The sequence below is a fragment of the Cyprinus carpio genome, chromosome A17 (genome assembly GCF_018340385.1).
Source record: "Cyprinus carpio isolate SPL01 chromosome A17, ASM1834038v1, whole genome shotgun sequence".
NCBI lineage: Eukaryota > Metazoa > Chordata > Actinopteri > Cypriniformes > Cyprinidae > Cyprinus > Cyprinus carpio.
Window position 1 is genome coordinate 9,329,673 of NC_056588.1, and position 27,250 is coordinate 9,356,922.

General features: G+C 37.0%; 1 long non-coding RNA gene across 1 annotated transcript in view; it reads left to right on the top strand.

Annotated features, from left to right (window-relative positions):
• The window catches only part of LOC122148147, a 112,189-nt gene that overhangs the window by 44,547 nt on the left and 40,392 nt on the right, over positions 1-27,250 (top strand). Inside the window, exons 2-3 of the long non-coding RNA XR_006162126.1 lie at positions 8,719-8,814; positions 24,547-24,670. This is a non-coding gene — a long non-coding RNA (uncharacterized LOC122148147). The remainder of the gene's footprint in view (positions 1-8,718; positions 8,815-24,546; positions 24,671-27,250) is intronic.

A 27,250-nucleotide genomic window follows, 5' to 3' on the forward strand; every position in this document is an offset into this window, starting at 1 on the left:
TGATCATTTTTTATTAAGGACTCTAGCAGCTGCATTTTGGACTACCTGTAGCTTGTTTACTAAAGATGCAGGACAACCACCTAGCAGTGCATTGCAACAGTCCAGTCTTTGTAAAGTCGTCCATTAATTGACATTAAAAGTCCTTAATTGATGGACTGGAGTCATGTGCATTATTTGTGAATTATTGCAATGTTTTTCAGATGTTTGGATTCTCATTCTGAAGAAAATGAATTGAATTAAATGAATTTTTAATTCTAGAACTTTACTGATGCTCTTTATTAAAGTCCATGTGAACCGGAAGTTGCTGCCAACTTTATTTCAGTATGGTGATGTATTTCCAAATTCCAACATTTATTTTTGCGCTCCTCCTCTCATCCCTCACTCGCAGCAAACTAATGGTTGGAGGGGCGTGGTTAAGAATATTCTGCCTAAGCTATGACTAAAACCATCAAACTGATGTCATCAGAGAAGGAATGCCATTCCAGAGCAGAAGCAAATTATCAGACTTTGTTTAAAGATGACGAAGATAAACAATTTTTTTCAGTGGATTAACTTGCACAGATTAATTGTTCACTTTAAGACTAGCAATGTGTGCTAACAAAATAAATACTGTACATTTTGATTTCATGTAGACTTTAAGAAAATGCAAAATGCATATTGTTGTGAACCTGTCCCATAATAAAGGTCTTTAAATAACCCAGGTGTACACCAGTTCTGGATAATTGAGGTTGTAAACTCATCCATGTTAGCAACTCATGGTCATGGCTGGGTCTTTGATATTTTTTTCTTTCTTGTTAACATGTTAGTGTGGCCGCATTCAGAATATTAAAATTTGTTGAAAAAAAGCAATTTGCCTAATATTCACTTATGAATGGCTCGCACTGTCAAAGATAATTTCTTCATCACTCATTCTTAATTGAAGCTAGTTTAAAACTGATTCATTGTGGCAAACTAAGTGTCTCTCCTTTGAACTCTCCACCTGCGGAAGTGTCTACAGCTTTAATGTAACCTGCCCTTCTGGAGCTTAATGTGAGGGAAATCAGATTTGGGTAGTAGGCATCTCTAAGCCTTTGGAAAGTAGAGGAGTAGAGAGTAAGAAAGAGCTTTTTGTGGTATGTGAGGATTGAACGCTACGCTGTATGGCCAATTGACTTCTTCTCCAATTCATCAAATGCACTGTTTACCTAATCTGACATAGCATTTCAAAACGCATTAAAACCGCAGGCAGATAAGCTCAGAATGCCTGCTCCTGAGTCAGGATAGTCTTACCTTCACAAAAAAGGTGAACCATTTCTCTCTCTCTCCCCCCCAGAGGATTAGCTCTTGTGTGAAATGCATACTGTAAAGTGCTACCACTTAAGGACAATTCCACCCACTCCTTCCAGATAAATAAAGTATTATTGTGCAGTTAAGGAAGATTAGAAGTTAGAGCAGGGGGTTGGTGCTTGTGGGTCGGGGATTGCGGATATCTTAAATTGAGTTTAATGCCACACTTATCAGAATTCTTCCCGTCTCTAATTGTGCACACTGTTGTGTGTGGCAGAGGGGGAGGAAGTGAGGAGACAGCGTCGTATTCTCTACAGTAGGGCGCAAGAAGGAAATTGTGAATTGAGTTGCATTAAAGCCTCTTTTTGTAAAACAAGACCAACAGCAAAGGAAAGGGCCAGATGCGAGGTGTCGGTTGCAAATTGAACTTGGAAGGTATGTGAGAGGCCCGTCGGGTGTTATACAAACTGCATTACACATTCATGTAGCTAGGGAATAAGATAAATAAGGATGTGCTGTTGCACCATATTTCACTTATCCTTGTGATAGAAGTTTTCCAACGAAAAAGGGAATTCTGCCATCATTTTCTCATAACTTCACACCGCTCCAACCTGTAAGACTTATTTCTGTGAAACACGTTGCATTGATAAGAGCAGTTGTTATGTTGACTTTCACATGGACAAAAACTGTTTGGTCAAAATATTTTCTTTTGTGTTCTACGTAAGAAAGTAAGTCATACAGGTTTGAAATGACATGAGGGGGAGCAAATAATGACAGAATTGTAATTTTTGGGTGAACTATCCCTTTAACAGCTCAATATGAGACTAAGCCTTTGAAGTCAAAAGCCACTCAAACTGGCTTGAGGTCTGCTGCATTATTCAGATGGTGACTTTCCACTATGGGTGATTTCTGTGGGTTCCAACTTTGAACTTTTAATCAGATAATCTTAATTTCCTTTTGCTCTTTTCTGTGGCAAGCCAGTTACCATGGAAACAGAAGGCCAATGTGGCCAAGAAGGGCTTATACCCTATGCCTGAGCTGTTTGGCCTGCTATCACAGAGCGCGTGCACACACACACACACACACACACACACTCACACACACGTTTCCAGGTAGTGTTGATTGATTGGCTGATGATGAGAGGTAAGGATAATCTGAATATTTAGTTAAGGCCATCCGGATGCTATTACCTTTCCCTGCAGGCATTTCTTCTGGAAAGGGAGGGGATAAAGTGCGCTCCACTGTGGTTCATTTCAACAGGCACTTATTTAGGCATGCAACGCTGCTTTCTGCACTCTCACTGTGTACTGTATAACTGCAGACTGAGCACAATATGAAAAAGAGGAGAGGAAGTTATGGATTTTCAGTACTCATTTTAAACAAACATTCAGGGTTTTTGATTAAATTGTTTCTAAAATTAGGTCATAGCACATTATAGAGTCTCAGCTAGTGTCATATAATACATTTAATTTGTGTGCGTAGGTCTTATATATGAGCGTAAGGGAGGTAAATATTTGTCATTCTTCAGGCTGAGAAGGGCAGGAAGATATGATACGAGTACAAAAGACTTACAGTGACCCTTCACCGCAAACAGGCTGAAGCTGATGAGAGATATAATTAGGGAACGTTCATAAAATACCCATTTAAGGTCTCGGACATGTAGAGACAGAATCAAAGCTGGAAAGAGATCAAAGAAGACTGGCATGATGCAGCAGATCTTATTAAAAAAATAATCTTGATACTGAAATGTGCAAACTTTTTTATAGTTTTTTTTTCAAATGCATTTTTTCTTGCTTTGAGCAAACTGAGACTTTTTTGTGGGTTTAGAAGTAAAGGGAAATAAAAACACACCAACAATTAGTAATCTGAGCAAAGTTATCACCAAAAATTTCAATCTGCCAACCACTGCAACCTGGCAAGCAGCACAATCTGATCATACTGTCAACCAAGTTTATTAAAAGAATGTCCATGCACTGAAAGACTGACAGGGGCTCTCTTCCCCTGGCTGGGCTGAAACAGAGGTTAATTGACAAAAGAAACCATGTGTGTGTGTGTCAGTGCGTGCATGTGGGTGGATACGGCTGTGTATCTGACAGGGTAATTGCCTTGTTAAAAGAGAAACGGAGGCAATATTTTGAAAGAACCACATCCCCATATAATCCGCCTTTGAGAATGATGAAAGAGTGAGGGATGCCTCTTAGATCAATTGTACAGTCATTTCAGCTATTTAGAATCAGCTAAATTCTGTTAGAAGAAGCCATTTTGGACCAGAGACAGAAATCCACTTTATTCCTTCTAACTTTGTCAAATCATTCTTTTCTGTCAAAATTTTCAAACGGATTCATTACAAATATATGCATTGATAAATGTGATAAAATATCTCATTTATATTTTTTATGCACCAAAAAGGGCAGAAAATCTTAATTTCCAGACATTTAAAATTTTACTTTTCTACCTTGTTCAGGTTAATGTAAATGTTTCCTTCTGTTATTCCAAGTGACACATAGGTGGCACTGTAGTTTTCTCATGTTTCTTAAAGGGGTCATATGATGTTGCTAAAAAGAACATTATTTTGTGTATTTGGTGTAATGAAATGTGTTTATATGGTTTAAGGTTCAAAAAACACATTATTTTCCATATACTGTACATTATTGTTTCTCCTCTATGCCCCGCTTTTCTGAAATGCATTGTTTTTACAGAACCATCGGTCTGAAAAGCGAGGTGTGCTCTGATTGGCCAGCTATCCAGTGCTTTGTGATTGGCTGAATGCCTCAAGCGTGTGACGGAAATGTTACACGATACTGTGATGTGTGTCCCGGTCAGAACACCGGCGTGACAAGACAAAAACACTAAAACCAATTACAAACGAGCCATTTGATGCATCCAGTGGGGACGTAATTATGGATTATAATGACTTATACTGTGTTTTTACATGTTGCGTTGCATTGCGCCACGTAAACATAAAAACTTTTTGTGGTCTGAGAAACGACAAGCGCTACTCTACACAAGCGGTTCTCAGTTCCAGTCTTTGCACCCCCTAGCTCTGCATATTTTTCATGTATCTCTTTGTTAACACCAGATTCAGATAACCAGCTCGTTAGAAGTGAGCTCCGTGCATGAACTTTGTTCCCATTGACATGGTCCCTACACAGTGTTCATTGCTCCCTACTCCCTGAGCAGGGGAAATCTGTTGAAGTTTTCTTCACTTAAGAACATTCATTCACGGGTTTGCACTGCACAACGTCTTCACAGAAGGACAAGTGTGACATCATATACCTCTGTAAATAAATACAATTTAAATTCACGTCTCTCACACTTCAATGCACTTTGAATGGAACTTATTCATTCACTTCGAACTGGAATCATGGCGGAATATCCTGTGATGTCCACTTCGCAGGGCACTTACGTAAAAAAAAAAAAAAAAATGTCTGAAGCCATAAGACAAACATACAAAATGTGCAGTCTTTGCACCTTTACAGATCTTCTTTATGCACGAAGAGCTTGTAACACTCCAAAGAGAAAGAAAAACTTGAAATCGCATCATATGACCCCTTAAATATTTAGCTTATCTAACATGGCGACAGAAACATTTGGAAGAATACACACTTTCATGTACACAGTTCATTTAAGGGTTAAGTGGTGTTTCTTTGATCTGAATTAAGTTAATTCCATTTTTATAATCTTGACAGGATCCCATAAGGGAATATGATTCCATCAATAAATAATAATAAAAAAAAGAAACATTTAACTTAGATATAACAGTAAGTCAATTATCAAACCATCCATTTCTTTCTTTATCTTTACTTTATCATTCTCTCTGATGCAAATCATTTTAGATAGTTTAAATATACAACAGTAAAATGTGTTATTTCCATACAGTCTACCTCTGTAAAGTACCATGCATTCTGCTGTTGTTCTGTTTCCTTGAAAGTCAGATCATTATCAGCTTTCAATCTATCTGTGCAAAACCCCTTTATTAGTCCATCTATTCATTCCTCGCTCTGCATTCACGCAAGCTATTCACACTATTCAAATCTTTAAATAATTACAAAAGAGCACAGAGGCTGAAACAGGTGGAGAAGATAGAGGATAAAATCAGAAAAATAAGTGCAAATGTACATGTTCAGGAATCAGATGGCGCATCGGTCACAGGGGTATCGCTTTCTTTAAGCTGCAAAGAGGGTAACAATTAGGTCTTGGATTTTATCGTGTGCCAACTCTACTGCGAACATAGCATGACAATGCACAGTATCAGTTGTGTAAATAAGCAAGACTCTTTTAGCATCTCTACTATTTGTAATTACCGCTTATTTGCATTTTACTGAGGAACCATAACCGGATATGCAAACAGAGAATGAATAAGACCATGTAATATATAATACTAATGTTCAAAACCAACCTCTATAGAAAACCACGAAACACTATATTCAAAAATGGACTCGTATCCAGCTTTACTATCCATTCTGAAATGGTTTATCTTTTTCTCTTTTTAGAGGACCTCCGACCTAGTCACTTAAACCCTGACCCCTGGGAGCCGGCTGACAGAAAATGAGATTAACTTCCATTAGTTGGCTGCTCAGTGAGGCTTTGCGCTCCTCGGGCTGTAGTTCTCCAAAATAAAATGCTTTTCATGGTTGGAGGCAGTCAATTATAATAAATACATGTCAGGAGTCCACAGTGTCAGTGTATTTCAGTTTGAGGAAACGATTCAGGTTATAAGCTGAAAGAAAATTGTCTTTGTGCTGTAATTCGAGGATGGAAATGTAAAGTGAAATGATCTTAATCTCAGCTCCTGAACTGGCCATTTGGCTTCTGTGATGTGGATGCATGTGATCAGTTCACAGGCAGATACTGGCCGGTCAGAGGTGAGGTCAATACGTTCCCACCCTTGGTAAAACAGGTGTACACACAGCCTAGGTTACATACATAGGAGTGTGAGTGTGTGTCCCACAGGACCATGTTTGACAAGGGTGGGGACAGTGTGTTTCCTGTACCCAAAAATGTCTTTGACTAGATTCTACCTAGTGAAACATGGCCCTCACTCTTGAAACCCTAACTACTCTTGACACACGCACACATGCGGATACAAATGCATGTGTCTCTTCAATTAGTAGGTTCTTATGAATATATCAGTCAGTATGTGCAAATAAATTCAAGTGTGTGCGTATAAAAAAGGAAAGTTTGTGCGCGAGTGCGAAAAATAAAACTCAAGTCACTGGATGCCAATGTGAACAGGCTCTTTCTCTTACCGTTTTGCTCTGTGAATTCAAACAACACAGTTATTCATCCACCAAGTTCCCCCCGGCAATTCACCCACCCCTCCTGCAACTCTTTCAATCCCAGCTTGAGCCGTAAGCATCACTTCCATTCTCTCCGAATGTAGCCGCACCTGAACTGCTTCACCACAGGGGCTTGTTCAGAGCAGCATGAGGGTCGGCGAGGCCTGAAACCAATCCCTGTTCGGTATCCCACCACTTCCTCCCAATTGTTCCCAACAAAGCCGGACAGGCATAAATGGGCTGCTACCTGTGTCACAGAAAAGTGGAGAGCAGTTTGTTTCCTATTAAACTGGACTCTCAGTTCAGTTTCTCCTCTTGTTTTTCTCACTTGCTGTCTTCGCTTGTGTTTTTGTTTTATTTTTATTGTTTCTGCCAGGCCAAAGTATCACTCGTGAGGTTTCCCCCGACAGCTAAGTGGCCCGGACCCCCTTTTAAACCTGAGAACGCACCTGTTTCGCCCACACAGGTAATTGTAAGAATGTAGAAGGGAGACCTTAGGGGTAATGGATTCAGAATAGATGCTCGAACCAACACAAACACACACACAGCTTGAATATGGCACTGAAGAGGCCTGTTTTGCAGTTCTGTAGGCTGCACCTGCTAAGTGGGTGATCTGTCTACCCCCAGTTCACGTGAGGGTCACAACAGTTTAATGTGACCCCCATCCTCTCCCTTTCTTTCTCTCGCTCTCTCACACACACACAGTCTCAACACAGACCACATCTGCCGTTATTCTGCCTGAGGTGAACAGTTCAGTGCACACACAGACAGCCACAGTAGTTAATAATGGTTTAAATGGACATCTCCGCATCTGTCTTTACAGCACTGTTGTTATTTCATTCCAGTCTAGCATAGTACACTGTTTGTGACATCACCGTTCCCAACTAAATGAATGTTGCTTTATTCCATATCAAATGGCAAACGCACTACATTACTGTTCAAAAATTTCAGGCTGGGAAGATTTTATGAATACTTTTATGCAAGGACACATTCAATTGTTAACTTTCTATTCATCAAAGAAACCTGAAAAAATTTATTATGGCTTCCACAAAAATATTAGCTCTTTTTAACGTTGATAATAATAAGAAATGTTTCATGAGCACCAAATCAGCATATTAAAATGATTTCTGAAGGATCGTGTGACATTGAGGACTGGAGTAATTGCTGCTGAAAATTCAGCTTTGCTATCACAGGAATAAATTGCATTTTAAAATGTATTAAAATCGAAAACAATGATTTTTCATATTATTAAAGGTTTTAGTTTTTTTTTTTTTTTTTCTTATCAAATTAATGCAGGCCTGGTAAGCATAGGAGACCATTAAAAAACATGGTTGTGTAGTGTATATGCACTATATAGGACAAAAACATTGTGGATGTATCAGTGAAATTTATTTATGCTGAAATGTATGGAATTCCCCATTACTTAACATAACTGTGGGCCTGGCACCACGGAAATAAAGTCTGTAGCTTTGCTAAAGGTGTGAAAGACTCTCACTGGTGTGATATTTGCATAGAGATATGATCAAGAATGTGTCAGAAGACTGTTGGATTGTGAAGAATGACCGCAACAGATAAAAAACAAATAAATAATCAACTATAAGTAGATCTTTATGTTAAAGAATAATAAAAACTGCATAAAATGAAGCATATGTAAAGTAGAAATAATTCAGAATTAAATTCAAAGCCTTTCTTCTTCACAGCTCGGGTTGCATGTTTCCATATACATATTGCCTGTGGAAATGCATGTAAATGGTTTTCTAACAATGATTTGTATTGTTACTTAAGACAAACACCTGACTTTTGGCTTCTATATATAAAGTATCTTAATGGGAACCCCTGTTCCATTCAACAGACATGGTTTTCTTTTGTGATTTAAGACAAACACCTGACCTTTGCCTTGAGATTTGCTTTAATTAAATATCTATGCAATGATTAACAATACTGATATCAATATTGTTTACATCGTTATACCATTACATGTATGTTTATAATGGAAAACCCTGGCCCTTCCACCAGACCCCATGGCACTACATTAACTACTGAACACATATGGTTCAGTTCATTTGCCACTGAGCACCCTTAAAGAGGTACGATGGATGAAGGATTAAAAAAAAGGTTTGTGGAAAAAGATTGAATGAAAAAATGACCCTCTCTCCACTCTCCTTTTGTGCAGGGAGTCTGGAACCCCATCTGTGCGAGAGGAGAGGCGTGAAATGTTCTGTAATTACTGATAATGATGTCCTAAGATCAGAGACTCAACCCAAACAAGGTAATTACATGATAAATGTGTGTATGAGCACACTGACCTGGAGTCAGCAGGGCCTTTGAGACAGGCGTATGATGGACAGCTAACAGAGATATCTGCTCAAAAGGCCCACTGGGACCTGCATAGATCTCTATTGTCTGAAACACTGTCTCTTGGTAACATCATGTATCAGGGTTCAGCTAAGGAGGGGTGTGTGTGTTTGTATTTGTATGTTTAGATTTCCTTCTAAAAATACTTTAATATTTACAAAAGATAAGGTGGAGATTTGTGTGTGTGTGTGTGTGTGTGTGTGTGTGTGTGTGTGTGTGTTTTATTAAATTTTTTTGTTTTTCTTATATAAAAATATATAGAATTTAAATGGAGTATGGATAGTTAGATACAATGATATTATTTACTAAATATTGCTATTTTATTTATTTAAAGTAATGTTTTTTTTCTGTACTAAAATACTTTCATATTTACAAAAGATGGTGAAGTGAGATTATTTTTTATTAGATTTTTTCTTTTTATTAGTAATTTTTAATAGATATAGATAAATAGATTTATTCAATATTATTTATTATTTATTATTATATAATGAATTCAAATGTAATAAAATGTTTTTGTAATATTAAATGTATTATTTTTTTTTATTTTTACTATTTTTATTAGTAACTATTTTTATTTTTAGTTCTGTATATAGGAAGATGTGGAGGGGGTGTGATTGTGCTGAGCAGATGTCAAGGGTTAAGTGCCTCACTCCAGAGCAAAACATTAGTGGTCAGAGAAGGGAAGATCCTCAGGGATTTGAACTTGGATCTTCTAAGTTATAGTTTGCTGTCTTTATTTAGCCACCAGTATATTGCTTTAGCACATTTAAAACTGCTGGGTTAAATTAATACATTTAAATTTACATTTATTCATTTAGCAGATGCTTTATAGAAGCTATATTGTATTATATCATCAACCCTGTAAGAGATGCACCTCATTAACCTCTATCAAGTGGGTAAACAGTGCACATTTATTTTCATTTTCATTTTGAGTATTTTTGTTTGATTTTGATATTACTAAAGGACTTTAATATTTTGATATCACTAAAGGGTTTCTACAACGCTTGGCCTTGTTTTCTTAAGTTAATGCAGAGATGAATTGCCAGCTATACATTTCCATGATCTACAGTACATGGTGTACCCTAATCGATGTAATGTGACCTAACTGTGTTTTCAGACCTAGATTTGACTAATTTGTCCATAAATGTCCTTGTATTGTATGGATGTGGGGACAGAAAGCTCCAGAGAGACGGTTAGTCCATGATCACAGAGGCCATGGCAAATAACTGATCCTCTAGTGCTTCACTTTTTAAATGCAAATAAGGCCCTGCAGAGCAAACAGGTCACATGTTTTCTTTTGTCCTCTTTAGGTTTAGAGTTGTTTGTGACATATTATTCATCTGTTCTCGAGAACTGTTTCGGCGACTTTACAGAATGCATGGTAATAAGATCATTTAAATTGTAACACCTCGTTCATCAAAAATCTGATAGCCATGCAAAAAAACTTTTTTATACTATTACACTGACTTCAAATGAGGAATCATAGTCAAGAAAAACAGCCAGGATTTGCCTGAGATTTGCCTAACCTCTAAAAAAAAAAAACAATGCCAGCTTCATCGATGAGTATTTTATGCTCCGTAAGCTTGGATGCCGTTATACAAATGACTGTTGTATTGCACTCTGGTCAACTTGAAAGAGGATATTAAACATTATCACATTTTATCTGTTTATTCAATAGCCCAATTCCATACCAATATGCCTCGGCAGTTTTAGGGGGAAGCAGGCCTTCTTTTTGTCCTGGATTTTACATCTGCATTATTATTTACTTCATACAGAAAATGTCAGATATTTTTTTAATTTACTAGGATATAATAATGCAGAATGCAATGGTAAATCTGTAACAAAGAGTGGAGATTACAATATAAAACCAAAATTATTATGTTTAGAAATTTGGAGGTGACCCACCAATACCCCATGTCACCTATAGATGGCGAGAGTGCCTAATTTTCTGTGCAATATCTCCATAGGAAGGATAAGATTAAAAAGCCCTCTCTCTATTCCTACAAATGATGGGACTCCAGTTCCATTGAATTACATGTATGGGTTTTTATTAATATACATATATATTTTTTAATCAATTCATTTATTTATTTTTTGCAAGTATTTCTCAGAAACTCTTTGCTCCCAAAAGGAATTGTATGGGACAAATACATTTAAATAGGTAAAACAAGATATGGATACCATGTAAATTACCAGATTTGTATGGATGATAAACTCTCATAGACTCTTCTAAACATACACAAGCCTAGTAAAGGTTTACAGTATATCTGTTAGTTTTATGCTGAGAGAGAGAGAGAAAAAAAGAGAGTAGTTGTGCCAGGTAAACAGATAAGATACCTGACATACACATTAGGGAAATGACAGAACACACAGCACAAATCTTTGTGAGTATAAAATCAAAAGAAATAAAGGACAGCGAAAGACAGAATAAGGCAGAAAATGAATGAGAGAGGGAGAAAAAGGACACTTTGTCAAAAAGTCACCCGCATAAAGGCTGAGAAATGTGGGAAATGCAGTAATTGCGTGAAGCAGTCAGTGTGTACTGAATAGAAGAGCTGTGGAGTCGGATTCTGATTCCGTGATGCGCGCGATCGGAGGCATCTTCAAGAGCGTCTGCGTGCATATGTTACTCATTACCGCGGGCAGATAAAAAGCCAGAGAATGCAGAGCGATTGTTCTGTAGTGCTGGAGAAAGACAGTCCTCTCCTCTTCATTAGCGCTGAAGAGAGATCAGGGAGCGAGTGTAATGAAGAGAGGGATCACTCGGTAATGTTTACCAGGCGACGCAGGTGAAGTTGACGGCATAGCGCGCGCGGTTTCCCGGCAACTGCATCTTGTGTGAAGCGACAAAGACTCGGCCTTTATTAACACACAGACGTGTATTTGGATAATGAACAGAGTAGATAGTGACACAATGACCTCAGCCACTAAATGAGTTTCTGAGTCTTAATACCTACTGTGAAAAATTACTGACAACTGAAGTGAATCTTATCTCTAGTTAGTGATTTGCATTTCTTCATTCATATATTTATATATAGAGAGAGAGAGAGAGAGAGGTAGGCTAAATCTTAATTTAGAGGTTTTTCTGCTAATGTGAAGAGTCAGTCACTCTTAAAATAGAATTTCTTGTTCCATGAAGAACCTTTAACATCCATAGAACCATGCCATTGCACAAAAGATTCTTTTAGTGTATACATTTTTTTAGTGTTCTTTACATTGTTAAAACCTTTATTTTTTGAGTGCACTTTGTTGAGGAAAAAAATTAAAATCTTAAACCAGCCTAAGATAATTTATTGGATGCTTAGTTGGTCTCCTTGCCTGGTTAGACTGATCTCCTGGCTGGTTTTAGAGGGATTTTCTTGTCTATGTGACAATTTTAAACCAGCTAAGATCAATTTTAGGCTGGTTTAAGCATATTGATGTTGAATGACAGTTGACTTGTGTGATGACAAGGTAAACATAGAGTTTTGCAAAACATAAGTAGAAGTGTGACTGTGAATATCAATTAATCTTTAGCATATTTCCAGAAGGGCACACTAACTAACCAGTTTAGATAGTAAAGACATTTAAAGTACTGGTCTATAAGTGAAACCAACTCATAGATTTGTGTTCATATGGGACGACAGAGGGGTTTATTTTCCATTTTATGCGAATCAAAAAAGCATAAAATAAAAAGTGGTCTTAGATGGAGATTTTGAACACACAAGCCCCCAGTAGCCCTCCTAATGGTGTGTATGACAATGACAGCGTGTGTATGTGCGTTGCTTTATGGCCCCAATGACTTCAATCACTCCCTGGAAAAACAAATCTGATCTGGTCTACCTGCCTCCATCACGCCATCCTCCAGAACAATGATAGATAGATAAAAGCCAGTGTCTGTGGGTTTGTGTATTAAATAAAAAAGACGGATGTCCCCGCGGCTGGCTGTTTGGCATTGCCTGATGCGAGTCATTTATCTAAATGTAGCCGTGGCAGCCAGGGCCCTGGGCTGACAGAAATGACCCATAATTTGCTGCTAACTGCAGTAGCGGGTTCTGTAATAAAAGCTTTTCATTAGGGCTGAGCAGCCTGCACCAGGCACAACTTAGCAAAAGGGCCCTTCCTCTAATTGCTAACCATTACAAATATGGTCCATTTGGTGGAGAGAAAGAAGAGGAGGAGAGAGAGAGAGAGGAGAAGAGGGTGTGGGATAGGTCTGTGTTTCCCCTTCACAAAGCGCACCAATAATTGAACAATTAAACTTTAGCAATGTGATTACCACTCACCATAACTAAAAGCAGCTGTGTGAATGGCACAAGGCCACAGTGGGCGGAAATGTGGAGTCTGTCTGAGAACACCGAACTCGGGATGGATGAGGTGTCATCGCCGGAGTGTGATTACTTGCTGCTTTGAGCCTCAGAAATGCCAACTGATTTGTGTGATTAACAAAAAAGTGGACATTAAACAGAAGCAAAGCCTTAATAGCATAAAATAAATCTGCGGCCCGTACATCAAAACAACCATTAGATATATGAGTGACGTTTCTCTTCCTTCTCCTTATTTTTGACTTTGTATAAAGAAAGGACAGCCGCTGCATCCCTCATCTCTCTTGATGAAAAGCAGATGTTATTTAGAGATCTGAGCCACTTTCATTTCTCCATAAATCCTCAGTGGCTTGAATACATACCAAGGGTACTGCTGCTGTCACAGGCCCGATGAGGGTGTGAATGCAGCCTTTGTTTACACACAACACTGCAATCATAAATTAGCATTATAACACGGAGATATGGAGGCACATCAGTTTTATGCGCTAAAATGCTTCTGTCCATGTCTGGTCTGTGGTCTCCACCAGAGATGTTCTTTCGTATGCATTTATGTGCATGCGCTGACCTTTTCTTTTACAGTGAATGAACCTCTCAATAATCTCCTCACACAAAATATAAACAGAGAGCAGCACCCTGCTGCCAGCGTTTGGTTAACAGGTTCTGATTAGAAACAGCAGGTGTTCCTCTCTGAGCTTTCTGCTGCAAGGAGCCATGAATGGTGGGATACAGTAAGGGCTGTGACCTCTTTATTCAAGTATACAAAGACACTGATACTGCCACAGATCCTGTCATTACATCCCTTCCCTCCCTGCCAATTAAAACCCACTTGTTTGATGTCCCAATTAGCCTGGAGTTCAGCGTTCCAAACGCTGTGTGTACGTGTTTGTGTGTGTGCATACAAAAACAGAATATCTTTCAATTAGTAAATGCATAGTTAGATGAAATGAGAGAAACACTTGAATGCAGAATTACTGAGCTTGATAATGTTGTCATTTACGTTGTGCAAGATATGTAGAAGTACACAGATTCCTGATTAAATGACTCATAACAGTTGGTTCTTTTTAGTAAATCAGCAACATCTTATTCTGACTCGAATTGAGTCAGTTCTTTGTAGTGAATCAAAAACTAGGGATGCATAATATTATCGGAACATTATCAGAATCGACTGATAAAGGCTTAAAATGCAAACATCGGCATTGGCAGATTTGAAAAAAATGCCAGTATGCCTTGCAGGTAAGATGAATAGCTCACATGTGCTCAAGGTGTGCTAGTGATAGGATCGGGTCAGCAGTGTGGTCATTCGGTAAACTTTTGCCTGAATGAAGATTAGATTCAATATTTTGGATCGCTGCATTTAATTTGAGAATGCACGTACAGAATGACGCGTCTGGTGTGGATAGAGTCTGCAGTCACCAGTGCGTGCTTCAACAGCAACAACAGCCTCCCCTCCCTCCTAACGCCCCTCAGTAAGGCGTTTATTTACTTAGGGGGCACTGTAGGCCTACTTGTTTGATTGCATAATTGCTGTTAATAGTGTTAATCGTCTGTTTGTTTATGTCTTTTATTGATTTTTCTGAACATTTCTGCCATATGCACATAAACTGACAGTCATCACTGATAAGCTACTACTAAATATTGTAGAACCTTAATTTTCTGTAAAGTTGCTTTGCAATGATTTGTATCGTAAAAAGTGCTATACAAATAAACTTGAATTGAATTGAATTGAACTTGTAATAAAATGAATGTAAAATAGGCCTACACAAATAACATTAAGATACTTGTGTTTCTGAATAAATGAAGCAGTAATTTATTTATTTATTTATTTATTTATTAATAAAAATCACAAGTCTCTTTGATTTAAAGGTCAGAAGCTATAGCTTACATGAATAAAAATCACAATTTTAAAATATACAGATTTATTCATTAATATGTATTATATAGTCCCTATATTTAAAAAAAAAATAATTGATTATGAAACCATAAATACAAGGAGCTCTAAAAGATTTTTAGAGTTTTCACAACTCTTTTGCTTTAGACCATCTATTAATGTTAAATCCACAAATAAAATGTTAAGGTTTCAACTGCATCTGTCTGAAAATAATAATAATAATAAAAAGCAGATTTTACTTATTTGTTATAGTTATTTTCAAAGCTTTCAATGTACAGGAAATATATATTGGCGTTGGCTATTGGCCAAAATGATTTGAAAAATATCGGCATATCAGATATTGCTGAAAATCTAATATCATGTATCCCTATCAAAAACGTACAGCGGAAAAAATTAGTCTAATTCTCAAACAAATGAATCTTCTGAGCAGCTCCTTTTACTGAATCGTCTAAAAAGCCGAGCTAGTGGTTTGAATTAGTCTGGCAAATCCATCAGTGGTTAGTGAATCAACACCCAGTTTTTAAAATCTTAATGAATTGTTTAGATCTTAAATATTATATTGAAATATTATAGTGATTTTACCTATTTTCTGTCTTATATATTTTATATACTAAATGTATTAGAAATATTTCTTAATTTATTACAAAAAAAACTTGTAAATATTTATCTTTAACAATGTTGTCATATGGAAAATTATTCATTTATATATGTGTGTATGTATATATATATATATATATATATATATATATATATTACACACTCATACACACAATCCGTATAGAAAAGAAACCCCCCCCCCCCCCCCCCCCCCAAATAATCACATTTTGTTGCTTTGCAGCCTGAAGTGAAGATTGACACGGTTTTTGTTTTGTCCAGCTATATTTACTCACTGCAACTTATAGCATCCAAGTGAAAGATATAACACCAACATGTTAGGAAAAAATAAAGTAAATAAATAATAATAATAAAAAAAAATAGAATCACCGAGTTGGAAAAAGGATCATCCCCCTCCTAAAAATGACTCAATCAGTTTTAGCTAATCGCCTTCTCAATGGCACACAAAGCCATTTGACTTTCAACTGTGATCAGCTGTGGTCATTTCATTAGTTTAGGATAGAACACAGACCCTCGCTGGATTGGGACATCGCTCCAAACTGGAAGAAAGAGCCAGGAGGAAACAGGTGAAAGAGGCTATCAAGAGGCCTACAGCAACTCTGAAGCAGTTGCAGGAATGTATGACAAAGAGTGGTCATTGTCTTAAATTTGGCTTGTATGGGAGGGTTGCAAAAAAAAAGCCACTCCTCAAGAAAGGCCACATGTAATCACGACTGAGCTTGCCAAAACGTACCTTGAAGATTCTGAGGCATATGAGACTAAAATGTAATTATTTGGCCTCAACACCAAACGATACGTCTGAAGGAAATCCAATCCAGCTCACAATCCAAATAGCAGCATTCCTCCAGTAAAGCATGGAGGTGGTAATGTCCTGTTATGGGGGTGTTTCTCTGCAGCAGGGACTGGAGCACTTGTCAGGATAGAAGGAAAAATCGATGGGGCAAAATACCATCAAATTCTGAAAAAAAAATCTGCTGCCCTACCAGAAAGTTGTCAATGGGAAGAAGGTTTACCTTCCAACATGACAATGACCCAAAGCACAAAGCAAAACTGACCACACAGTGGTTGGAGGTAAAAAAGGTGAATGTCCTTGCATGGCCTAGTGAGAGCCCAGACTTAAACCCCACTGAAAATCTGTGGAATGACTTGGAAGACTCCAGTTCACAAATGCTCACAATCAAATTTAACTGAACTTCAGCAGTTCTGCAAAGAAGAGTGGGCAAATATTGCAAAGTCTCGATGTGCAAAGTTAGTAGAGACTAAAGACTGTAATTAAAGCAAAAGGTGGTTCAACAAAATACAGACACAAGGGGGTGATCCTTTTTCTCTGTGATTGTTGTTATGTTGATGTTATATCTTTCACTCAGATGTTATAAGTTGCACTGAGTAAATACAGCTGGATAAAACAAAAACTTATAATATATATATGTATATATATATATATATATATATATGTGTGTGTGTGTGTGTGTGTGTATGTATATATATGTGTGTATATATATATATATATATGTGTGTGTGTGTGTATATATACACACACACACACACACACAGACAGATGCAGATAGAGAGAGAGACATTGTTAATAATAGTGCACTTACATGAACAAGATTAGTGTTGTAATAGCAGTGTGAAATAATATTAAGTGCAGGCAAATTCCTACATTAGTCATGCACATATAATGTTTTTCATCATATACATAATTATAAGTGTAGGACCAGCAGCTCACTGTGATTTCTGATGACCTGTGACTTGCGACACTGATCCATGTACTGTCATCCAGGCAATTCCTGGGACTCTGCAACAACTGCCATCACTCTAGCCTGAACCGTGCTGAAGAGCGCTCTTATCAGACACATTTGCTGTAAATGGCAGTCATATCGGAGTGAGAGAAAGAAGATAAAAATCACCATACCAACAAATTTGTTCTTGCATTTGCCTATCAGTAAAAGTTCTGGATAACAAGGGCTGCTCATATCACATAAAGTTTCAGTTAAATAGCTGATGGCTATTAATGTTGGGCTTTAGAGAGAACCATGCAGTTTTGCATCGCTGGGGCCCGCCATACAAATACAGTTTATATATGCAAAGTTACTGGTGCTACATACAAAACAAAATCCCCTTCCCCGACACCAGGAAATTCAAACTTAGGCTGAATTAGACTAACTTTCCCCCTTAGAGCCATTTGACTATCACTGAAAGAGTCACTCAGGTATGGAACAAGCTAGCGATTGTTCCCTTCATCTTCCCTCAAAAGAAATAAGAGAGAGCAAAAGAGAGAGGTTGTTTGTATACAGTAAATTAAATAAGACCTGTGTACAATAATTCACAACAATTAAAAAATAATAATTGAGAAATGAATATGAACATTTATAGGAAACTTTAAGTATCTTTTTGACTTTATTTGACTGTAATCAAAGATAAAAAGGTGAAGGCTTTATAAAATCATCATCTTGTAGGTTTCAGTGAAGAAAGCAATGCGTCAGCAATGGATGTGAAAGTACGATACCCAACACTAGGTGTCCCTCCTTCTCCTCTGGACAGTGTAATCATATGCCATTAGATTATGATATCACAGACCGTAATGGCACCAATATACTGTACAAAATCTTCTTTTAGATCATTAGCTATTCTTGCGTGATCGACCGGTCTTAAATGAGAGAAGGGAATTCATTTATGAGATAGATTTCTCGTTAAGGCCAAACAAAGAACGACTGAATGCCACCTAGTCTATTGGCAATACTTGTTGATGAGACATTAGTGATCTACTCTTGTAGCATAAACTAGGACCTGTGTCAGATAATTTCAGACTGGTATGTTTTTATAGATTGCAGTTATAACACTTTATTTGCTTGAAACCCAAGCCACAACCAAGGTGAAACTATTGCTATGTTTATTGCATTTTTTAATAAATAATGTCTATAAAAGCTCTTATTTATCTGTTTTTAGAGAGAAAAAAGACTAATATTGTGTAAGATTAGATGTTGTAGCCCTGCATATTTTCATCCTTTTTATTTTTTATTATTTTTTTTTGAACACTTTACAATAAGGTACTGTTAGTTTAATCCATTAGCATTAACCAACAATAAATTTGCTACAGTATTTATTCATCTTTAATGTTACTTAATAAGATACAACCGTTCGTTATTAGTTCATGCTAGCTCAGATCCATTAAGTAATATTAACAAATCTAATCTTGATTGTAATAATATATTAATAAATGTTCAAATGAATGTTTTGGATTTTTTTTTTTCATTGTTATTTCATGCAATTAACTAATGTTAACAAATGGAACATGTACAGTGTTCCTTTTTGAAGCATTTAAATTCAATTATAATTTTTTTTTTTTTTTTAGTTTTTTTTTATTGTATTTTTTCATATTGCAGTTCCCTTTTCTTGGGTTGCCCAGTGGGCCTCTGTGTCATGTCAAATCCCTTGGAGCCCAAGGTGTGATGTTCATTTTGTGTGATGCTCAATGATAATTTTATGTAAGGTAAGAAAATTACATAGTGCATGGTTTGTTAGTAGTCGAACTGGATAGCATTATGTCAAGCTATCTCTAGCATTAGCTTGCTAACCACATTCTTACTAGGGACAGTTCAATCAAAAATGAAAATTCTATCATCATTTGTTCCAAACCTCTTTGACTTTATTTCTTCAGTGGAACAAAAAAAGAAGGCATTTTTAAGAATGTTGGTAACTAAACAGTTTTGGGTGACCATTGGCTTTTAATCTATGGATGGGCAAAAATAAGCTTTTCTCAAAATATCTTCTGTTATGTGACATGAGGGTGAGTAAAATTGACAGAATATACATTTTTGGGTGAACTATTCCTTTACCAAGCTTTATAATCAGTTTTCAGAGTCAGCCTAATAGGGTACTCAAAAGAAGTTCAGTCAGCCAGTGGAATCACTTTGGTGTAAAGTGCAAGGTGGTAGGCATTTGATGGGGTATGATTTGGCACGACACTGGCCCCCTGCTTGAGGAACTCAGGATTAAATGAATCAGGTGTGTAGTCTATATTACAGAGGAATAGGCGGCAGCTGGGAGTGTAATTACCACACCTGATTTATACGTGATTAACACGCGGTTATAACTTACATTTCAAGCCAAAGCATGCCCATAAGTTTCCACTACTTTTCACCAAACAGGCGTGATATCGCAGCAGAATGGATGTGCATGACTCTGGCGGGAGCATATGGTATATTTCTCCATCATCAATAATTCACGCGAAATGAGCAAAAATTAGTCGGCCCGGTTACTGCCGAGTTTGTTCCGCATTAATTTTGCCGACGTGTTCTAAATGAGGTCGTTAGGCTGAAAACAAAGTGCCTCTCTCAGTGTATTTAAAAGAGAGAATTGCTTTGTGAGAGTCTTGTTCATGATCTTACACCTGCTCTCTTTGTAAATAAGAGTATTGTTTACAACCCATGCAGGCTATGAAGTTACATGACTGATTATCAGATTTACTTCTAATTGAGAAATACTTCACAGCCTGCCATAATAAAGAGAGAGATCTGCCATGCAATCCTAACCGATTTTCAGCACGATCGTTTTAATGATGGACTTGATGTCTGCACAGATACACACACACACACACACACACACACACACACAGAGTCATATACGTCTGTATAACCTACACAATCCTTAGTGCTTCTACATATTGTTGGCTTAACCCCGCGTGGCCCTAATATTTCTATGCACCGGCTGCTTTTCTAGTGGCACTCTGTCACTCACAGTCTATTACGTTCAGCTGAGCAAGAAAAGGAAAAGAAAAGAACAGGAACAATACGGTGAGAAAATGCTCCTCTCAGCCCAGCCTGGCTCAAGTGCCAGCCATGTGTGAGTGAAGAAGAGAGCTGAAGAGGTGGAGGACCATTAGACCACACGGATTGTTAGATTTTTAGGGGTGGTATGACCCCTCCTGTCCTCTCCTCTGACACTCATTCATGCACACCTAACCTGCCATGCCAAATGTAATGAATAGACTCTGACAATGTCACAGAATCGGATGTTTGAGAATTGTGCTACTCTGTGACGTGGTATCCAAAAAAAAGGGAGAGAAAGAGAGGGTCGGGGAGCAAAGGTCTGGATGTCACCTTCTGTTGTGATCCCTAGATGATTTCTAGAGAGGTATTATTGTTCAGAATGGAATTACTAGTTACTGAATGAATTTTGTGAAGTATACGCTTGGGATGCACCAACATAAAAATTGGGCCAATACTGATAAACTGATATTTATTAATTAATTGTTTATTTGATTTATTAGTTTATTTTAGAAATATATTTTTAAATAATTTATTATCTAGGTCAATAATTTGGGCCAAAAATAAAATAATTGAAAATGTATTTTTTTGTATTAATTGTATAATTGTATTATATTACTCTATACTACTTTGCATAAATAAAAATGTTAAATGCTACTTATTTAGATTATATTAGTAAGATTATATATAAATTATTAAATTGCTACACTAAAAAAAAAAACTTTAAATGAGCAATAGGTGACGGCAATGGTAATCTAAATGTAAAATGATCATGATCAATTAAATATCTTATATCAGCCTATATCAACAAATACTGATAAACTGAAGTCTGTAATATTGGCCCATATAAATATACAAATATATTTTGTTTCCTTTGTATACACCGTGTGTAAACAGTAAGCATTATTGCACAATAAACGTCATTGTTGTTGTCACATTTCCTCATCACATTGCATGTGAGTCACATGTGACTATTATTGTGGGGGAAAAATATGTTTGATTAGATATTTGCCATTTATAATACAGATTTGTATAACTTGTCTTCATTTTGACAGCCTGATCAAATAATGAGTACAGAAAAAGACTTAAAAAATGTTTTGTGTCTTTTTCGCAATAGAAAAAAAAATGTAATTAAAATTGATGTGTACATTGCATTGTGGGATAGCAGTGTAGAATGCTCTGTTGTATACGGCGTATTTTAATAAAAGTACTAAATGGGCTGGATTTTGCATGCAAACAGAATATTTGCATACTTAGCATAACATACCACTGTTAAAATAATGAACATAGTATGTTGGTACTCTATTCTGAACATAGCCAGCAGTTCAGCGCTCAGTATTTCCTCCTGCAGAGCTGAGAATAAGGGCCAAATGTGGAGGAGTTCATGCATTAAAAGAGAGTGGAGAACACAAGGTCTCATTAATTTACAAATGTGGTTAGTTAAGCTCAGTCAGATAGATGAAAAAGAGCTTAAATCATTTGCCTAGCTTTACATAGTTCACACCCTTTACTCATATCACTAAATACTCACTAAACCATAAGCAAGCAAAACTTTTATCGCTCCATTGGTGCATACAGTAGATTTCAGTCAGCATACAGGTTTGTCATTAAACACATAGGCTAATGTGAGTCATCAGCCCACACCTGCTGCATGCATACCTGCCTCCTACCCTGTTTGCCCTCTCAAAATTGCCAAAAGTGCACCATTCAATCTTAGCAATGTGATTTGTGTTTGCAAGCCAAAGATATCTTTATTTTTTGTCAGTGTTCTTAATCAAAGTTGTTGTGGGTGTGTAACATGAAAAAACAAAAAAACTAAACAGAAAATAAAGAATAATGCATCTTAATAAATTAAGCTGAATAAATCATAATCTTTATAAATGCTAAAATTGAACAGGCAGTATGTAGAGGAGTTGTGGGTGTGTAACATGTGCAAAATGCATTTTAAAATAGAATGTGCAAAACCAAATACACTATAAATTAAGCTGAATAAATCATAATCTTTATAAATGCTAAAATTGAACAGGCAGTATGTAGAGGCTTAAGGATGGTGTTTGTGTTGTTGTGTTGGGAGTTATAGTGTGATGATGCAAGCAGTAAGACCAGAGGGTTCAGAGTTAAATGTGTTGGAACAAATGCCTTTCATCGTCGATTGTTTTAATTGAACAGGGTGAAAATGGGCAATTTTTTGCCAAAGCCTGCGGTTAAAAGGTCTATCAAATCTTCAAGACAGGTATGATGGAAAGTTAAGTAAAAAGTCAAAACGAGACAATTGCCTTTAAATGGACCATTATTGTAAATACATGCAGATTGTTCAAAATGAGATTAATGGACATGTATTGCTGAAAACATTTATACTGAATATTGCCTCTTTCTCTCTCACTCAGACTCTCTCTGTCAGGTGAATGTCACTTCAGTGCTGGGAAATTTAGCGTTGCTTTTAACCTGTGCTGCCATGTAATTACCTTGACATTTACCCTTCATTAAATCAACTCTACAGCGGCCATTTTATTTTTTCCTGACTCTCTCCATCAAGGCAGGCGCCAGTAATTATACATGCTAATAATTAAACAGTGGGCTGTGGAGCTATCAGCCTGAAATGCAGAGCAAATACTGTAATTTCCCATGATTCCTGACCTCCCCTGCATTGTTCAATATTTTTGTGGCGAGAGAGAGAGTTGAAGGGCAGAAATACGATTAGAGAACTGTGTGATGAGACCGAGTGAATGAGTCAGTGAAACGGGGAACGCCTGCTACTTCTCTCATTTTGTCCATTGCTTCCGTTATTACGGCAACTGCCGGGGAATTGGTGCAATGGTGGATGGCGGCGGTAACGATCCACCAGGGACTCGTCAATCAAACTTCCCAATGCCGCCCCGAATTGAAATTTCATCTGCATTTGAATTAGCGACATTATTCGCCAATTTACCTCAGAGTGAACATTTTTTCATTGGAGATGGAATTAAATTAGACAATGAGTGAGTCTTTAATTTCCAGATTATTAATCACAGAATATAATTCACCTCCACATACCTTAAGGGCAACCACATTATCCTAAGTGCCATTTTATCTCCTGACCGTGAAGCTGATGCCCTGATGGCGAGGTGTCATACAAATCTAGCTTTTCAGATGTATTCAAAGAATACATCTCACTCCATCATGGAAGACATAATATTAGCAGCACTTCCTGCCTGAGAGCTTATTTGACATGAAATTGGGTAGTTTTTAACCTATAAATGCTGCAGTAAAATTACTTTTCTGTAAGTGAGGAAAAGTCAGCATAATTTGAGATTTATTCTAATGGGAAGTGGGTCATGTACAAAGAGACTGGCTTAGCTTCAGATGAATAAAAGTCTTGAGCTAGCAAAATAGTCAAACACTGTAAAGGAAATAATCATGCGCAGATTTAGAGGCTGATTTAATTGATTTTGTGCTTGCTATGCAGACACTGGTAAGATTTTCTATATATCCAGATCTACAGTCTTGGCCTGTTGTTACATACAGCAGCTACATACTAAACAAATTATTACTGATTAGTTTCAAACATGAAAAATAAATGGTAAAACTTTCTGTGCATGTTTATAAGTATAGCTAGTTGATTTTTTTTAGTCATAACCCTACATTAATTTCTGAACTGTGTATATTAATTTGTCTTCATGTAATCTATAATTTAAATTATATCATTATAAATTAATGATGCACACTAATTAAAATTCAGCAACAATAATTATATATATATATAATATATATATATATATATATATATATATATATATATATATTTATATTATATATATATATAGCCAAAACCGGTATGTATATAAGGCCAAAACCGATAAAACATTATTTCTGTAGTTAATTAATTTTTATTAATTTAATTTATGTGCTTATTAGCTGTGGTTGTTGAATTTTTTACTTTGACTTTAGTTTAAATGCTTTTTGTTTTAAATAAATGGAAAGCATGAGGTGTGCAGAACTGCAGTTGTTTCATGATTTTACATGGTGTTTGAACACACAATCTGTGTCTGACTGTTTATATAAAATGCTTCTTTTTTCTGTGTTGAATTCAGGCGAAGTTTGAACCATGACATGGTGGAGGGCAGCACTGCCGTCAGACTGAACTCAGTGTCGGGCAGTAATGGTGGCTCTTAGTCAAACCTGAAGTCCTGGGGTACCACAGCGCTCCCTGTGCAGGTGTGCATGAATATTAATGTTAATACTTTTAAAGCATTACAGACTTAAATGTGACAGAGCAGCTAGCGGCTAATCACAGATAAAAGCCCATTACAACTCTAACTACTGCTCTGTCTGTGGACTGATACACTCTGAAGGTCAGTTTGAAATGATCCAAATCAGAAAACACGAACACGATACTGACTTTAACTCTAGGTTTTATAGACTCACGTTATGAAAATGGTCTTGTTTAAAATATTACATAAATTGTGCCTAGTTGTTGCATGCAAATGGCTATGATGTGCTAAAGCTAATGTGCATGACATGTTTGCTGTTCAGAGAGTTTATTCGGTTTGACTTAAGGACAGTTTAGGAACGTTACAAGGCAAGACAGAAATAACAGTCATCAGGAGATGAATATGCTGAAGCTTGAGAAAAAGCAGTCTCTTTAGTTCTTGTCAGATAAACCAGAGGCTCACATTATCCAGGGATTTGTCGGTTTCACTTATTTCATGTACGAGTGATTTTTAATGTGAAGGTCGGTTTCATGAAGCACAATAAAACTATAACAATAAAAAGACGAAGACGAGAAATACTGTTAGACGACATTTACGCCCCTGGTTACATCCTGTAAATAAATAACCAAGGTTAAGCTCATGAACATGTCAGTTGATCCAGCACATCAATTAGAATTCATTTGTGAAGAATGAAGTATTTGATTGTATTTAGCCCTCCTACCTGGTTGGTTTTACCAAGAATTGCTAAAGCTCATCAGATGCCCCACAGTTTTGCTGAAAAGAGTGTTTGTCTCGAAAAGACATAGATAGTTTTCATGAATTGTGATCTTTATAGGAGGATGAATGAGAGAATTAGCCAAACCACTGAGCTAGGAAAGACTCTGGAAAGAAATAGATATAAAGGCAAGAAGGGCAAGAGCATAAAACAGATAAACAAAGGTTTATATATATACTTCCAGCAGAGAGATGGGAGATGTCACACAGCATGTAGGAATACAGTCTAAAGCAAACGCCACACTCCATCGCTAAAAAGAGATTAAGACCTCATGGGGTCACTTGCAGAGAGATAATGCAGCTAATGCCTCCCGACTTTAACAACAGCAGCAGGCTTCACGAGACACCACGCCACAACAATCCATCACCGCGAGGACGTGCTTGCCAACACGATAGTATGACAAATGATGGCTGGCTTGATTGAAACCTGACAAAATTACCTTTTATTTTATAATAATGTCTGGCAGCAAAGCCCAGCCCACGATAAACACAGATCCATCACCTGACTGTCACCGACCGACTCTCTGTAATGGCTGATCAGCGAGTTTAGCCTTCTAGACTCCAAACTTACCAGCAAACTGTCAACACGAGCCCGTACCGCCCCGACACTGACAAATACTCACCCTGACAGGGCCACAAATCACGAGCTGAAGAGATTTAAAACTCAATATTCACTGGCCACGCATCTGCGGCGCTCTTGTTAAAAGTGTATTACGCCGGGCCTCAGCTACGAGCACACTCTTTATTATTACTGTATTGACAGCGACTATAATAAAGTTGTGTTTTTGGAAAGCTCGGAAGATGGGAAAGGCAGGAACGAGGGAGAAAGACACAATCCGAGAAGGGGTAAAAAAGCAATAGCTATAATGACAAAGGTCCCTTCTCTGGAATATGGTGAAATGGCTCACTGATTGAAAAATGTTATGGTGGAAAAAACATGAAAGTGTTGTGATTGATGACTCTTTTCCTTTTTAATTTCTAGCCTCGGCCTTGAAATACACAAGCAATAATACACAAAATGACTTTGCCTCTTGCTCACAACTGTACAGATGCATTCTCAGCTTCAGATCCGTCATAGCATCAGAATCATCACCTGTTTTTGTAGTCATCTGTTTTTTTTTTCTCTCAGATTTGTTGACAGAATTAGACATCAGTTATTCTCAATAAGTCACTTTATTCTCAATGGCAGATTCTTCTTTTATTAAAGAGATGGTTTACCCAAAAATGAAAATCCTGTCATAATTTACTCGTCCTCATGTCATTGCAAACTTCTCTGACTTTCTTTCTTCTGTGTAACACAAAGGTGGTGCAGTGTTGTTTTGGACCCCATTGACTTTCATTATGTGGACGAAAACAGTTGAAACATCATTCAAAATATCCTTTTTTAGTGTGTGTGTTCTGCTGAAGAAAGTAAGTCATACAAGATTGGAACAACATGTATTATGACACGATTTTCATTTTTTGGATGGGCTGTGTCTTTAATAAAAGAGGGATCTGCCGTAAAGTGACATAAAAATGTTTATAGTATCTGATGAATAATTCTGGCAACAAATCTAAAAAAAAAACAACAAAAAAAAACAGATGCAACACCAAAAGTCAATGATGATTCTGATGTTGTGTGACAATCTGGTTAGAACAACATGATGATGAGTTAATGATTTCTTTTTGCGTGAACTATCCCTCTAATTATATGTTGTAAATAGACTGATTAATTAGTTGTCTTAGCCCTACAATGACATTCCCATGCTCATACATCGTCTCTAATCGTAGTATAGTGATCATCCTGGTTAAACCACAGCGGCCACATAAG